This window comes from Danio rerio, chromosome 12 (assembly GCF_049306965.1).
Source record: "Danio rerio strain Tuebingen ecotype United States chromosome 12, GRCz12tu, whole genome shotgun sequence".
In the NCBI taxonomy this organism is placed as follows: domain Eukaryota; kingdom Metazoa; phylum Chordata; class Actinopteri; order Cypriniformes; family Danionidae; genus Danio; species Danio rerio.
Window position 1 is genome coordinate 25,505,140 of NC_133187.1, and position 17,819 is coordinate 25,522,958.

At 35.7% G+C, this 17,819-nt stretch overlaps 1 protein-coding gene across 1 annotated transcript in view; it reads left to right on the plus strand.

Annotated features, from left to right (window-relative positions):
* Positions 1-15,351: 15,351 nt before the first annotated feature.
* svila (supervillin a) overlaps positions 15,352-17,819 on the plus strand; it is a 123,987-nt gene continuing 121,519 nt past the window's right edge. Inside the window, 1 exon segment of the mRNA NM_001035261.2 lies at positions 15,352-15,505. The gene's annotated coding sequence lies outside the window, so the exon portion shown is untranslated.

Consider the following 17,819-nt stretch of genomic DNA (forward strand, 5'->3'; position numbering starts at 1 on the left):
CGAGTTAATCAGAACAAAAGAAAACTCACATTGGTTGGGAACCACTCAAAGATGAATAAATGATAACGGAATTCTTTTTTTTTTTTTTTTTTTGGGGTAAACTATGCAATTTCTAGACATGTAATGTATTCTATAAGAAAGAAAAATGCTAACTTTGGCTTTCACTACCACAGCAAATTCCATTTTTTCTTTTTAATAGTTGTTTGCTATGAGTCACGGAATGGAAATAGTGCTTTATTTTGCAAATATTTTTTACAGTTTGTCCCAAGGATGCTCCGATCAATCGGCAGGAGTTCCGTATCGGCTGATAATCACATTTTATGACTTGATCGGTACTCGCTAATCTGGTTGTTCCCATAAACTGATAGCAAGTGTGATTGTTTATGAGTTTACAATTACAGGAAAACGAACCTACTCACTCGGGTTATACATCAGCAGCACTGAAATCTTTTTAATGTGTTTTATTTATTGTTAACTGTACAGCTGTTTCTGACCATGACATGTATAAACTAAATGATTTTAAGAGACGTGTGTAAATGCAACATGTTTTATTTATTCTCTTTGATAAAGAGAAAACTCCACTTAAGTGTCATACTTGGACACTTTTTCGTGTTTTTTTTCGGCAGCTGGTGTGCCAGAAAAAATTACATAAAACAACGGCCATTAAATTACAGACATTTACTGTCAAATAATGGCTGTTATATTACAGATATTTACCATAAAATAACAGATGTTAAATTACAGACATTTGCCATAAAATAACGCCTGTTAAATTACAGACATTTACCGAAAATAACGTACGTTAAACTACAGAAAATTCCTTACATTTAAATTTCTGTAATTTACCATCTGTTATTTTACAGTAAATTTAATGGCCGTTATTTTATGCTTTTTTCCGGCATCCCAGCTGTCAAAAAAGGGGGGGAAATATCGGATATTTTTTTATTTTTTTTGGTGTTAACTGGTCCCTTTCAGCAGGATAATGCATCCTATTCCATTGCACTTATTCTACAGAAAATTGAGATCAAGGAGAGTTCAAGGTACAGTATTAACCTGCCCTCCAAATCTAACCAGATCTCAATCCAAGAATGAATCTATGGGATGTGCTGGACCAACAAGTTTAAGCAATGTCAAATCCACCTTAGAAACAACAAGGATCTGTCTCTAAAGTCATGTTGCCAGATACCAAAGGGAAGTCCATATCTCGGCACATTGGTGCTGTTTTGGCAGTACACAAATTGGGCACATATAGTTACATATTCAATTCAAATCTTTATTGCTACAGTGTTTTTAAAATGTAGGTTGTGTATGAGTATTGGTGCAATATGGTTGTATTTTGGCACTGGTAGGCGTGCCTTAGTGTCCACCATCAGTGCTGACATATAGCCATCTGGCACTACTCATGTGATATTGCTCATATATTAAATCATTAAGTAATCATCAATCAAATCATTAAATCTGGTAAGTGACATTCTAAGTCAATCTCTCTCTTTTGTATTTTGTAGTGGTGTATATATGTCACAGAAATTGGTAGTGTTTGCTTTGCTCTGGCTTTTTTGGGGTTAATTATTATGATATCCTTATTGCAACAGAGAAATACTGGGAAATCTCAAGCCTTATAATCCTAAAATGTTAACAAAATCACCTGTTTGGACATTACTTTAGACATTATGCTAGAGAATCATTCAAATACTTGTTCTAAAGTGACATTTGTGAATTGGCAATGGTTTCTGCTGTTCTGACCAGGGCCATATGGCCAGGCCCATAAATTTAGAGGCCCCCTAGAGACATTATGAACCCACGCTCTTCACTTCCATCCGCCATCCCCCCCTCTCTTCACTTTCATCTGCACCCCCTCCCAACTCTACACTTTCATTTGCGATCAACATACCCCCCCCCCCCCCCCCCTTTCATCCGCGATTCCCCCAACCAACGGGTCTTCATTTTCATCCGTGACACTTCGCTTGTCAAGAGGGCCTGTGGTGGCCTGGTTCTGACATCTGGTTCTGTGACGCCCCTGGTTCTGACATCAGCTGCAGATGTGAATGAATGGCGGAAGAAAGTAGTTCCTCGTACAGAAGGATTTTTGAGACTCTTTTTATATATTTTGTTTTTTATATACACGATTATGCCATTGAACTATTCTATAAATACAAAATCACACTCGTAGCAGTGCAATGTGGCTGTATACTGTATATTGGCACCAAATTACACCTCCCACCAGTGCTGATATAAAGCCATATTGCACTGCTACTTGTGTGATATTGCTCATATATATATATATATATATATATATATATATATATATATATATATATATATATATATATATATATATATATATATATATATATATATATATATATATATATATATCGTAATGGGTGTTTGGGTCGTAATGTCCTTATAAAAAGGATAATTTACTAAAAATATGAAAACTTACACATCCACATATAGACAGAAGAGGACAAACTTTTTGAAGAAAGTTAAAAATCATAGGAAAAACAATTACTATGGAAGTCAATGATTATTGGTTTCCAGCTTTTCTAAAAAATCTTCTTTTGTGTTTGGAAGAAACTTAAACAAGTTTGGAAAAAGTCAAGGGTGAGTTAATGATGAATTTTTACAATTATCTCTTTAAGCCATTTTGGATCTATTATCTAGTTATGATTATCATATTGGTATGAGGTGCAAAGAGGATGTGACAGTGTGAAATGAAATGAGCAAATTAAGCCTTCAGCAAAAAGCAGTTTTGACATTGCCTCTAGTTTGCCTATGCACTTAAACAGGTAACATGATGTGCAATTAGTCAAATTCCTCTGGAGATTACGGACAGAAAAACTAAACTAAATATTCATGTTTCTTCTCACCGCCGAGCGCCCAAAGTGGTTCATTGTAAATCTTTCAGCTCTCTCTCTCTGTCAGTCTGTCTGCCTTCTTCTCATGCCCCCTCTGTGTTGTTTCAAAAGGTCAGGAACATAAATCGCCAGCCAAGTTCAATTACAGTCACAGGCGAAATTGTCAGTTGATGAGTGTTTGTGGGTCTGTGTTTGCGTCTCAAGTTACAGAAAGAAAAGGTTAGGCTAAAGAATTACCCTTCCTCTGACTGAACCAGAGCCAGTGGCCTTTTCCACGACTGACCCTTAGTTGAGCATTCAGCTGGCAGCGAGCGCCCATGAGCTCATTCCAATTAAAGCGTCATAGTAAAAAGCCTCTTATTGTCTGTGTGTAGCTAATGCATTTGATCTCACCACCTAACTGACCTTTCAGAGCAATCTCAGATCATTCACTCACCACTGGCAATTGAGGAACTACTTATTGTCAGTACTTCAATCCAGATCTTGATAGTAATGCAACAGAATCCTCGCTATCCAACCCAGCAAGTTTAGTGTAATTTAGTTCAATTCTCTGCTTAAATGCTTTTAATGTTGTATTATGGCTTGGTTTCTTGTCTAAAAGCTCTGGATTAAGTTTAAAGGGATTGTTCTTGGGACAAGGCTGGATGGTTTACTCTTGCCAGAGTCTAGCTGGTAGCCTGGTAGCCTGGTTTAAAAATAACAATCAAACTGTGTGATGCTTAGTTTACATGTCTTTGGACTGTGGGATTGTTCAATTCTTAGGCCCCGTTTACACTACTACGTTTTAGTTTTAAAGCGCATAAGTTTTGCTACGGTAACACCTTCCCTCCACACTACCTTAGAGTTTTTGAATAGACCATTTTTGTTTTAAAACACTCTGTGTTAGTGTGAATGGAGGAAAACAGACATCTGAAAACGGAGGCGTGGCTGTAGTTATTCGCCAATCTGATTGGGGCTTTTTCCTCAATAACAAGTACACAAAGTTCTTGCATCCTTTCCTTGTAAGTTCAGAGTTCACAAGTTTAATATGGAAAACAAACTCCCAAGGACATGTCGAGTAAATCTTCAAAGGGAACGGTGTACTTTATAACAGCATTCACATCACCCTGGACACATTGTTTTACTCATCTTAACAATTAAATGAAGACACGATATAAGTAACTGCCTGTTTTTATTTTGGATTTTAACAACTTAACAGACACCAAAAATGTTGAGGCATCGTGTAGCTAAATATTTATGACTGTCATCTTCACTGTATGCACAGAGCGTATAACATAACTGCCTCCTTTAATTTTCATTGAAAAATACGAATTGAATCTCTTTTGCTGAATATCAGTTTTAATAATCAGCAATACAATTAGTTCATGCAATATAGGAAATATAGGCAAGCAATCAGTCAAATGTGCAGAATCAGTGTACATGGTATATACTGTATATATTAACTATATTATATTAACTCATCTTTGCGCTCAGCCAAAACACGAGAAATACAATTAGATTCAAAAGATCATTGATAGCAATAATGTGCGCTGCTATCATCTGGGGAGGTGCACTCAAAGCACTCGCTTACTGCCTAGGGCTCAGATGTCAGCATACACTGCAGCGCATGATAGAGTGTTGGTGTGGTCACATGATATGCATTTTCAGTGGTGTAGTGTGGATAGAGAACTTTTCAAAAATGCTTGGAAAAACGCCAGTGTGGACATGAATCCTTTTCATTCTAAAAGCTGTTTTAAAACCAAAACATATTAGCGTAAATGGGGCCTTAATCTGCCTCACGAAGGTCAGTGGGCTTGAAAAACCACCTGTAGGACACATTCTTTTCCTCTTCATACACTCTCAGAAATAAAGGTACGCGAGCTGTCACTGGGGTGGTGCCTTTTCAAAAGGTACACATTTGTACTTGAAGGGTCCATATTGGTACTTTAAAAGTAGTACCTACAAATTTTAAGAGGAACACTTTTGTACTTTTTAGGTACTAATATGTACCCTTGAGGTATTAATATGGAACTTTTAGGTACAAATGTGTTTTAGGTACAAAGGGTACCTTTTGAAAAGGTACCACGGCAGTGACAGCTCGCGTCCCTTTATTTCTGAGAGTGTATGCAATAGACACCTTCTTATAAACACCATATTCTTCTTAGAAAAAGCTCAGGTGAGTTAGCTTGACAAACCACCTGTGGCACATATAATAGTAAGTTACATTTGTCATAGAAATGAAGTTTATTTAAAAACTAATTTCGAGAGGATCACGTGATTATGACTAAACACGGCTGGTTCTGCATTAACTATGTATGATCCACCAATCAGACGATTTGAAACCCACTATTAAGGTTTCTCACTACAGTCATCTTCGATTTAAAGAATCCCTGCTTCCACCCCTACTCCTCCACCTTTCCCTTCACAGGGCGGCACGGTGGCCCAGTGGTTAGCACTGTTGCCTCACTGCACTGTTGGTTTCTGTGTGGAGTTTGCATGTTCTTCCTGTGATCGCGTGGGTTTCCCCTAGGTTGTCTGATTCCCTCCCACATTTCAAAAACATGACTACAAGTGAACTGATCAATCTAAATTTAGCACTACAGTCAAACTCTCATCCAGCAGCATATCTCTTCATAGCAATCATTTTTAATAATCAGCTCTTATAAAAAAAGGGGAGTTGTCGAAATCTACCTGAGCTCAAAGCTCCCCTCTCGCTCTGCAAATGAGAGGGACCCAGGGCTCAAGGACCTTTTGAACTCAGGGTTCTCTCCCAGGACAGCATGCCAAACTTGCTTATTATCAATCATCAGCTAAGTGTGAACTCTTGAATTGAAATAACTGCTGCTCTCTGATTATTCTAAGTGTTTCTTTTATCCTTGCTTGTAATTCACAGATTCAGAAAGTCACAGTTAATGGTTTATTAATAACAAGAACTGTACAATATAGTGTTACCAAATTAGCTACAGTACTAATATGCAGAGGCATCAGTTTTCAGGTAACAGTTAATTTCTTTTAATCCATCAGCAGAAAGTTGAACTATTTCAAACCAGACAGAGAATCCCTCATCCCACACTCGTTCACACTGTTATTTGGCCTATTTGTCAGTTTCTCTCTCTCCTCCTCCTGTAATATTTCTGTTTATATGAGTGAGTGGGTGGATATCTTTAAATTATTTAGCGAGAGTAACCGGAGGCCACATACAGGATGAGATCTTTCTGTATTCATCCTCTCAATGGGCTCGACTGAATAATGCATATCTGAGAGTCATAGGAAAGTAGAAAGTGGATGAGACTGTTTGACATAAACACAATACAGCCACGGGGATGTTACAGTTGAGCAATAATGTTATTATGATGTCAAACTCAAAGGGTGGGGGAGGGTGCTCAAATTGAGGCCTTTGTATCTTTTCTTTGCTTTCTTTTAGGTTTGCACAGGCTTTGTCTCAGCAGGAGCTAGAGATATCTGACTCTTCTCAGCATGAGAGTAAAACATATTTACACATACAATTATTCTCAATTTGTGTTGTTGTAAAGATCATGTGACATGTTTCATTACAAATTTAGATATTTTTGTGATCTGAGACATTGGTTTTGACCATGTACAATATTGCTTTTACAGTATGTTATGTTGTAATACTCTACGCACCCCATTTCACAGATTTTCTGCTGCTTCTATGCTGTTATTTTTTTTCTTTTGTTTTAGCCCTAACTTTCCTTGTGAACAAGTATGCATGCTTAATAGCATAAAATAAAGGGAAAGTTCACCCAAAACTGACCACTCTGTCATCATTTAATCAACTCTCAACTGTCAAAAACTTGCTTGAGTTATAAGATATTTTAAAGTAAGTAAGAAAACCAGTAACCTTTCACTTTTATAGTATCTATTTTTAATGCTATGGAAGTCAGAGGTTACCGGTTTAAAAATATATTTTTTGTGTATTCAATGGTAAAAAGAAAAATAAAGGTTTGGAACTACTTGAGGGTGGGTAAATAGTGTGTACATTTTATTTTTTGGTGAACTATCTCTTAGAATATGTACTTTGGTTGTGCATTGTAAAGCATAAAAAAGTGATTTTACTCATCTTGTTGTATAATGTGTTTACTATTAACAAATAATGCACTTTTTCATTAAACTTAACTACACACATAGCAATATTTATCTGGCTCAGATCTGGCCCACACAATCAGCTTTTGCTTGGCCCACATGCCGCAGTGAATTACAGTACATGATTTGACCAAGTCTGGCGTCCATACAAGGGCCAAGCATGTTCCATATTTGGGCCAAATCTCAGCCAAGTAATTTAAATTTAATTTAAAAATTAAATGGGTTAATAAATAAAAAATATCTATTATATGTATCTATTACAGGGGTCACCAACATGGTGCCGACGGGCACCAGTTAGCCTGCGAGGACCACTTGAGTTGCCCGTGGGCCTGTTATAAAATTAGCTAACCATAGCTCCACATACCAGTAAGCTGCAACAAATATTTTTTGTAGCTATTCTTTTTAAATTACACTTGCATTGATTGATATTTATCTGTTTCCAATCATTGTTGACAACTATTGTGAGAAATTAACATGATCAGTGTCTTCAAATAGATGAATATCATTAATTATTAATAACATTCATTCATTCATTTTCTTGTCGGCTTAGTCCCTTTATTAATCCGGGGTTGCCATAGCGGAATGAACCGCCAACTTATCCAGCAAGTTTTTTACACAGCGGATGTCCTTCCAGCCGCAACCCATCTGGGAAACATTCACACACACACTCATACGCTACGGACAATTTAGCTTACCCAATTCACCTGTACCACATGTCTTTGGACTGTGGGGAAAACCGGAGCACCCGGAGGAAACCCACGCGAAGGCAGAAAACATGCAAACTCCACACAGAAACGCCAACTGAGCCCAGCGACCTTCTTGCTGTGAGGCGAACGTGCTACCCACTGCGCCACTGCCTCGCTAATAACATTTCATTAAAAGTAAATTAAGCAAATTTGTTATTAGGAAGTGTGTATCAAACTGGTAGCCCTTCACATTAAACGATACCCAAGAAGTAGCTCTCAGTTTCCAAAAGGTTGGTGACCCCTGATCTATTATATATTAAAAAATTTAAATCTATTATAGTTTCTCAAAATAGCAAAGCGCCTGCAATGTGCCTCAACACGCCTTCCTTTTTAGACCAGAATGCCTATAGGCTTACATATGAGAGCAAATGCATTTGCTATTTAAACAGCGTGTTGCAAAACGTCAAAACAACTCTTGCGCCAAGCTGAAACTAGAAAAACAACAATTGTCTTTATTTCAAAGACATTACAAGTAGTTATAAAAGTAAATTATTTACAGTTCCATTGAAAGTCCTAAATGCATTTAACGTAAATTTAAACTAGAATACATTTGAATAGGAGCAATACATATGGTTCAGTGGTTAACAGTGGTTAGTCGTCTCACAACAAGAAGGTCACTGGTTTGAGTTCTGACTGGGTCAGTTGGCATTTCTGTGTAGAGTTTGCATGTTCTCCCCATGTTGGCGTGGGTGCTCCGGTTTCCCCCAAAGTCCACAGACATGCAGTATACAGTAGGTGAATTGAATAAAATATGTGTGTGAATGAGTGTGTATGGGTGTTTGCAAGTATACTGGGTTGCTGTAAGGACATCCGTTGTGTAAAATATATTCCTGATAAGTTGGTGGTTCATGCCGCTGTGGCACCCCCTGTTGAATAAAAGGGCTAAGCCGAATAAATACAATTAAAATTATATACAATTACAATTAACATGCATTTATGATTACAAAAGCTGTTAAGTGATTAAAGTATAATTTAGTGCACATTGTTAGTTTGTTTGTAAATAAAGCAGTATTCTTATCAATTTTAAAAGTCAATAGAAGCATTTCTAAAAGTATAAAGACGTGGTAAAGTCCAAAAGATCACTTAAGTTTAACTGCATTTGTCATAATTTTAAAGTTTTCATTAAGGTGTTTGAAAACATTACATTTGACATTTGTGTTCCTGTAAACTAAATTATTTTCATGAGTACACTTTATTAAAGAATACAAAAACAACTGCACATCTTTTTCACTGAGGCTCTTTCATAGCTCTTCAAGCTGAAAGTTAAGCTTAGTTTGAAGCGTTGGACAAAGGAGATTTAATTTAATGCCCAATTTAAAGTTTCTGATCTCATTTTCTCTAAAAAAAAAAAAAAAAACGAAGCAAGACAACCAAAGCCTTTGTTGCCGTGTGAGATTAATGGATCCTAAGTTGGAGACGAGTGTGCATGCAAACAGCCAAGGACAATCGGTCAACAAGAAACACTCCATCAAGTTTACAATTCTCCGGTCAACTTCAAAACCTACGATTTATGTTTTTTTGGCTCTCAAAAGACACATTTTCCCTATTATTTGGATACTGCAGTATGGTGTCCATTGGCTTTTTTATGAGCCCTTTTTTCTTCACACTTCCAAGTTATGTCTGATCTAATAGCATCTAGCTCCCATAAATCTGGAGCACATCGAGATTCATTGTTGTAGGCAAAATAGACCTCCTATCGCTCACAGCCCAAATGGCTCTCGCCTCAAACCCAGAGACTCATCAGTACCAACCTATGTAATAAGTTGTGTTGCCGTCCGTCTCATTTCACTCTCCAGATGAGTTTTTTTCATTCCTTTTGGTTTAGATCTGTTCCTCCTCGTCCCTTGTGGACCATCCATCCTTTGGTGTCAGTCTCACATGCAGCCTCTGAAGGAAGAGAAACAAGGCTATCAGAGCAGGCCTGTGCAGAGTGTTATGTTTAGGTCATTATCACAGTGCACAAAACTGTTTAATTATTCATATTTGTCATGTTTGTACGTGTTTATTCTGTATGTTGCTCCCAATCGACAGCATTTTTATACTGTTATCACCACTTTCTACCAATTGTTTTTTTTCTACCAATCTGTACAACCTCTTCTTTTCTTTGCTTATTTGCTTGATATAATCATTTTCACATGATATTTACCAGCACAAAGACATTTTTTCATTCACTGTATTTCCTACTATATTTTTTATGGATTAAGTTTTATTTCTTATAAAAAACAGCAAAGTGCAATTACCTGCCAAAGGAACCCAGTTAAGCTTTTTATTGCTTTTTAAGCTGAATTCTACCTTACCTGACAAAAGTCTTGTCATGTATCCCAGTTGAAAAAGCAACAAATAATAACTTGACTTCTAGTTGATCGTTTTGGAAAAGTGGCAGAAGGTAGATTTCTCCAACGAATCATCTGTTGAACTGCATCCTAAACATCACAAAGACATTTTGGTACCCGTATGGACCCAAGATTTTCACAAATTTCAGTCAAGCTTGGTGAAGGAACAATCATGGTTTGGGATTACATTCAATATAGGGGAGTGTGAGAGATCTGCAGAGTAACATCAACAGCCTGAGGTATCAAGACATTTGTGCTGCCCAGTACATTACAAACCACAGAAGAGGGCAAATTCTCAGCAGGATAGCGCTCCTTCTCATACTTCAGCCTCCACATCAAAGTTCCTGAAAGCAAAGAAGGTCAAGGTGCTTCAGTATTGGCCAGCTCAGTCACCAGACTCAAACATTATTGAGCATGTCTGGGGTAGGATGAAGTATGAGGCATGGAAGATGAATCCAAAGAATCTTAATAAACTGCAAGAACGCTTGCTTTGCCATTCCAGATGACAATATTAATAAGTTATTTTAGTCATTGCAGAGATGTATGGATGTCATACACAATATGAATTCTTTTTCCACTGCACCATGACTTTATATTTAATACTGTACTTTATTTCTGTTAAGTGACTAGAGTTTGTCTAAGCAAAGTCAGACCTTACTGTATTAATTAAATAATTAAAAATCAAGGCATGATCATATTTTATTTTGGTACAATAAGTGCAATCTAGAGGCCTTTGCCTTTCATACAAGCCATGTTTGAGCAATGTGACATTGGCGCTATATGACATTCATAAAAAGATTTAAAAATAAAAAAAATTAATTGTCTGAGTTAATCCTTAAAGTCTTCTGAGACATGAATACTTTATATGATGAAAGCTTTTTTTGACAGTTGTGGAACTTTGTTGAATAGTGAACATAGATAGTAGCTCAACCATTAGTGCTTCCATGATCAAATCTGAATAGTGTAAACATTGCTTTCTGAATTGCTGAATTATATATATATATATATATATATATATATATATATATATATCCACATACAATTTCAAAACAGAATAAACTATTATCTCCGCATACAATTTCACAACTGAAATAGTCTTCAAATCCACAAAGGCCAGGATAAAGCTTGTATAATTAACACAGCTGACCCTGTTTGATAGCGTCCTCCTCTTCATAACATATGCGTGTCACAATCCGACCTGTAATTTTCTTTCAAGACTCAACTGCTGAAAACTAAAACCATAATGATTTAGTGAACTTGTGTTCTGTGTGCTGTAAAATGACAAATGATTCGACCAAATGTTATGCTGTAATAATGGTTGGTATTTTTGATTAAGATTATTCGTGGCTTGTTTGTCCTTGCTCCTCTACTTCATTCATTTGCCTCTTTATCAAACACTGAGGATATGAAAGTCAGCTGTTAACAATGAACAGAACATCTTTGATTGCTATGGTACACTGGTGGCTTCACAACAGCCTGAGTCAAATGAGCATTGTTGATCAGTCCTAGTCTGAAAAACAACAACTGCCCCAACACATCCTTATTTTTTATATAATTTTTTTCCCCCAACAGTACTGCTTTAATTTAACGTTCAATTTTCTCTTTTGAACTTAATTCTTTACCATCACAAGAAGTGTAATATTGACATACTGTATTAATAATATTATGCATTAGCTTTAAATAAATCAGTATTGTAATTTTTTTAGTTTTCATTTTAACATGCATATACTGTAAGTTTTTTAAAATTTATCTTTATTTTTATATATTTTTATCTTTATTGTTATTTCTTATTTCAGATAGATGTAAATGCACAATTTCATTTTTAAATTAATATTATTTAGATAAATGTTTTGCTTTCAAACACATTTATAAATACATTTCAGCATAAACCAAAAATTGTATAAAAGTATAAAGATTTTTTTTTAATCTTTTAAATTAAAAAAATATCAACCACTTTTTACTGTTTCAAATAAAGTAAAATAAAATCAACAACTACGTTTTATCCATTTGTCAATTAGTTAATCCTTTAAAATATTATTAACTTAAGTATGATCCCTTATTCTTATATTAATTATATATGTCAATAAGTATAGCTAAGAATGTGTGTGTGTGGTTTTACTTTTACATAAATGTTTTCTAAATTATGATCGAACATGAGTCTTGTCATTTAATTTTCACAAACGTCATTTGAACATCGAATTACACCTTACTTGCACTAAAAAGTTGAATGAAATGTGTTTCGTTGATCCAGATTCATGACATCAGGAAGTGTGCTCATAATAGTGTGGCACAATTTCTATTTCTGTATGGTTTTGTTTAAGTTTTACAGTTTTTAATACACTATATGGTTCTAGTTTCAGTCAGCAAAAAAGGTTTTCCCTATTTGTTCACAATTGTCATAGAGACTGTTCTGCATATTTTGCATGAGACATAAAGAGCCAGATTGCTGAGGAAGGTCACATCTGTTTCCTATGTATCAAAATACCAAATGGATTTGCAATCAAATTTCCCTCCTGCTGCAAGAGAAATGACAGTTCACAGAAGACGGATTAAAATGAGTCGAGTATTAGTACAATGACATGTCTTGTATTTAATCTTTAAAATCAGATGAAGATTTAATTGTTACTCAAAGATAATAATTAAGAAGACATATGCTTTCATATTTGCAGTATTAATATTTACACTGTAAAACATGCTGGGTTCCACAAAATTTATTTGTGTTGAGACAACATGAAGGAATTAAGAAAACTTGTTGATTTTTACAAATTTAAGTTGATTGAACATGTAACAATTAAGTTGTTTACCCAAATAAAATTCAAGAATTGTGTGTTTCGGCTCAATTTAAATAAGTAGTTTGAACAAACGGAGCCGCACGGTGGCTCGGTTGTAAGCACTGTCGCCTCACAGCAAGAAGGATCACTGGTTTGAGTCCCGGCTGTGCCAGTTGGTATTTCTGTGAGGAGTTTGCATATTCTCCGTGTTAACGTGACATGCAGGTTAAGTGAACTGGGTAAGCTAAATTGGCCGTAGTAAGTGAATGCCTGAGTTTATGGATGTTTCCCAGTATTGGGTTGTGGCTGAAAGGGCATCCCCTGCATAAAACATGCTGGAATAGTTGGTGGTTCATTCTTATGTGGTGATAAACAAGGGACAAAGCGGAAGGAAAATGAATGAACAAACAGCAAATGTCACCAACAATTGATTCAAGTGTCATTAGCTTGTTAACTGAATGGACGGATTCTTCAATACCAGTGTATTCATGACTTCTGGCTTCTCCAAAGGGATTTTTCTTAGAATTGTTACGTTTCCAGGTCTTATGAATGACAAGTAACCAATATTGGAAAGGCTCCAGTAATGTGTCTCAGTTTTTCAGGGTCCATTGTCTAATACATGGTAACCACATGTTTTTTTTTTTCTGTTTTAGATTTGTCACGCTGGCATGCTGTTTCATTTCATATTTGCAGACAACTAACATTCATTGTCTTTTCGAACTTCAGCCCTGTGAACATAAAGACATCTTTATTGCTGTAACTGAAATTGTATTATAGGGAATTTGGTTGCAAACCACAGTGATGTGTCTCTGACAGTTAGCATATTCATTCAAAATAATGAATAATGGACAGGCTGATGATAAAGGAACAATTGTTATGTCTGTTACGGTTTCCAATGTGTAATTTCAATTGTGATTGTTGGTTGTATGCACAAGAAAAGGGGATTTAAAGCATCAGAACAATAAATGCATTTAAAATTGTCCTTGCATAAAAATGTAAAGAATGAAAATAATTTATTTTTGCTTTAATTAAAATGAGCTCAAACAACACAATTCTTGAGATTTCATTGGACAACTACATTTTTTATGTTCAAATAAATTTGGTAAAAGTGTTAAGTTAACCTAATCGATTTGCATTGGGTCAACATAAATGATTTATGTGGAACCCTGCATTTTTTTAGTGTGTGCTATTTTTAGTCTGTGCTTATTTACTGTAATTTACAATATATATATAATAATATAAATAATATGTATAATTTATATTGTACAAAATACCATGTACAGAAAAAATATAATCTTCTGGCCTAAATAAAGTTTAAATTTATGGTAAATACATATTGTACATATTGTAAATGTAGTGCTCAGTAAAATCATTTTTAAAAATTAAATACTTTCTCAACTTTTATATGCAAATATATATTTTGAAATGTATCCCAGGTCAAGAAATTTTAAATGAATTAATTATTAAGATAATTATGTTTAATAAAATATTTAAATGAAATATATTACATTTTTAATTATTTGCTTTCAAACATATTTATTATAGACACATTCCACCATCAACAAAAATTGTATTTAAATAAAAATATTTGTTTTTCACTGTTTAAAATTTGGGTGTCACAGTGGCGCAGTGGGTAGCATAATTGCTTCACAGCAAGAAGGTCACTGGTTCGAGCCCTGTCTGGGTCAGTTGGCATTTCTGTGTGGAGTTTGCATGTTCTCTCCATGTTTGTGTGGGTTTCCTCCATGTGCTTCAGTTTCCCCCACAGTCCAAAGACATGTGGTACAGGTGAATTAAATAAGCTAAATTGGCCGTATGCGTGTGTTTGGGTGTTTTCCAGTGTTGGGTTGCTGGATAAGTTGGTAGTTCATTCCACTGTGGCAACCTCTGATAAATAACTACGCTGAAAAGAAAATGAATGTTTAAAATCTAGTTTTACAAATATGTATTTGAAAAATCAACCAGGTTTTACTCATTTGTCAAGAAGTTAAACGCTTAAAACACTTTTAAATTAAGTATAATCACTAAATCTTGTATTAATTATGTATTTCAATAAGTGCAGCTGAAACATTAGTATGTTGTTTTACTTTTACATAAATATGCATTCTAAGTGGTGATAGAACATGTTGTCATATTCTATAACAAACGTTATTTGAACATTGAAATAAACTTACACATTGAATTCTACATTAAAAAGTTGAATAAGATATGTTTAATTAATCCAGATTCATGACATCAGAAAGTTTGCTCACATTTACCCACCTTTATGTTGCTTCGACCACAAATGAACAAAAGAAGGATGCTGGGACGTATGTCACCATTCATTGTCATCATGTGGAACGACTATACATTGAAAACAACACGGTTAGTCTTTATTCTACCTCTTTTAGATCTCCACAGAAGAAAGGAAGTCATTCCAATTTTGACCGTCATGTTGGTCAAGAATTAATGATAGATTTTAGAATTTTAGTGTGGCTCCACTATGCCTTTAAGATTATACTCACGTCGCCCGGAAGCTGCTGCTGAGGACAAATGCAAGTTGGCGGCGCGCGCTGGAGAGCGTGAATGACAGACGGACGCGCGCGGGGTTTCTCTTCACGCAACTCATTCGTTTGTCTAGATATTTTTGTTGAGATATCCTTTGATGACGCCGTTGTATTCACAAACTACAGGTTGGAAATAACTACTAAACATCAGCGACAAGTTTCCCTGGGGTAAGTTGGTAAAACAATTAACTCCATGCGCACGTTTCGTTGAATGTTACGCCTTTTAAACATTATTCGCTTGTTCGTAATTCCAAAAGTAGTGTCTTGTTTTTACCAGTTTTTGGGGCATTAAACGAAATGTAACAACATATTTGTTTAAATATGCCTGGGCACTTATTAAACAGTGTTAGTTTAAACTACTTGTTCTCAAACCTGTTGGTAGTTTGTTTTTGTTTTGTCCATTTGTTTAGCGGGTTGTGAGAGATGTTTTATGCATCACTTTGTGTTTTTAGTTGCGTAGTTTGACTTCATACGCTATAGTTTAGGAGTTTGCCTTCAATATTTTAAGTGTTTTTAGACTTTATATCAAGGTTTCTTGTGTGTTACAGCGGACTGGGGATGCGCGCTCCCGTGCGTCAGTAATTGAGTGATGGTTGTGCTAAAATGTGTGTGAAATAAACTCTGAATTAAAGTATTTAGTGTGTCCGTGAGATGGGAATACAGTGATGTTTCGAAACGCAACATAAAGCAAACCCAAATGTCTGTTGTTCTTTCATTGTGGTTAAAGGAAGGGTTGCTCCCCGTTACTTGATACACTACCTTTCCCTTCTGGAGAGCGAGCCTTAAGCGCGCTCACGGGGAGATGCTGTCCAGTGTCCACAGAAGCGGAGAAATTAATGAGACACCTGATACTGATTTGGCAATTTGCGTGCACTCGGAATTCTAAATGTTCCGATATAAGTTATCATCAAGTCAATATGTAAAAAAAATTGTAATAGAGTTTTTGTTCGTCCCATTTTCATAGCAGAGTAACAAAACAACACCAGCCTTTGTCGCAATGGACTGAAAAAGTTTATGATCCAGTCTCATTTGCATTGATGTAATATATCACCACCAGTGATGCAGCCTTATGGCTTTTTTGGTTCCTTTTTATGTTTAGCTCTGTCAGAAACTACTTTTTACATGTGGGTGTTGACTTGATTTGGTTATGGGAAGTTGTTCTGTGGTTTGACTTGCTACAGACCATTAAACCATTTCAAACGGCATTTAAATAAGAAGTTTATCATTTAGGTGAGCAGGTTTGTGGCATCCCTAGAGAGACATGTACTTAAATAAAAACTGCCAAAAGATGGACTTTTACATCGGCTTCAAATAAATTGAAACCTGGATGAACCTAAACACCATACATGTTTAAGCCCATTGCACATTTAATAGTGATCCACCCTGCCAATGAGCCAATGCTGTAAACCAAACAGTAATGAATGTATAATCTCTTACCCATACATTTGATATCTGAAAACATGTTTTGCATGTTATATGAGGTAAGGAGCAAATTCCAAACCATCTTAATGTACTTTCTGTTCTTTTCGTTTTATTGTACAATTCTACTTTGATGTTTACTAAAAAAAAATCAAATGATTTATGTACAAATGACGAGTCTTTGTTCACTCAAATGGCTAAGGCCATATCCAGACTACATTTTTGTTTTAATGGATAGTTACCCAAAGCTGAAAATTCTGTAATCATTTACTTACTCTTGACTTGTTCCAAACCTGTTTGACTTTGATCACAAAAGAAGATGGTGTGAGGAAAGATAAAAACCTGTGACCATTGACATTCAAGTATTTGTTTTTACTGCTATAGATGTTAATGGTTGCTGGTTTTCAACTTTTATTAAAGCGCCATGAAACCCCCTTTTTTGGTTCAAGTCTAAAGCCCCTTTCACACAGTAATACCGGTAAATATCTGGAAAATTTCCGGAACGACTTTACCGGTATATTCAAAAAAGCGCTGTTCACACAGGTGAGGACGTTACGGAAATTTTCCGGAAAAGAGCATTCACACAGCCATTCCAAAATACCGGTAAATTCTGACATCATTCACCACAAATGAGCTTTAAACGGCTGCGCTTGTATTTGTAAACATTTGACTAAATTACAGACTCTGTGGATGATCAATATTGTGAACAACTTTCGCAGGATCACTTTCGCATGTCGAGATGTTCATAATATGTGCGTGTGCAGGTGCTCATAGGCGCACGCAAAGCTTGAAGGTAAACAAACAACGGCTTATCATAAGCATCTCATCGATGATTATTTACACAGTTGGCATTAAGAACATATAAATGTGATCTGACTAACTTCTAGCAGCTAAATGTGTCTGGAAAAATATTCAAAGGCTTTTATCCTCACAAACCGCGCAGACGTAAATGTGTCTGACTGTTGTGATTGGCTAAAGCAGACATCTCACGTCAGCACGTTCTAGACGTGCACGCGCTTATTACAGCAATCTTACTTCTGCATTCACACAGCGCAGCATTCCG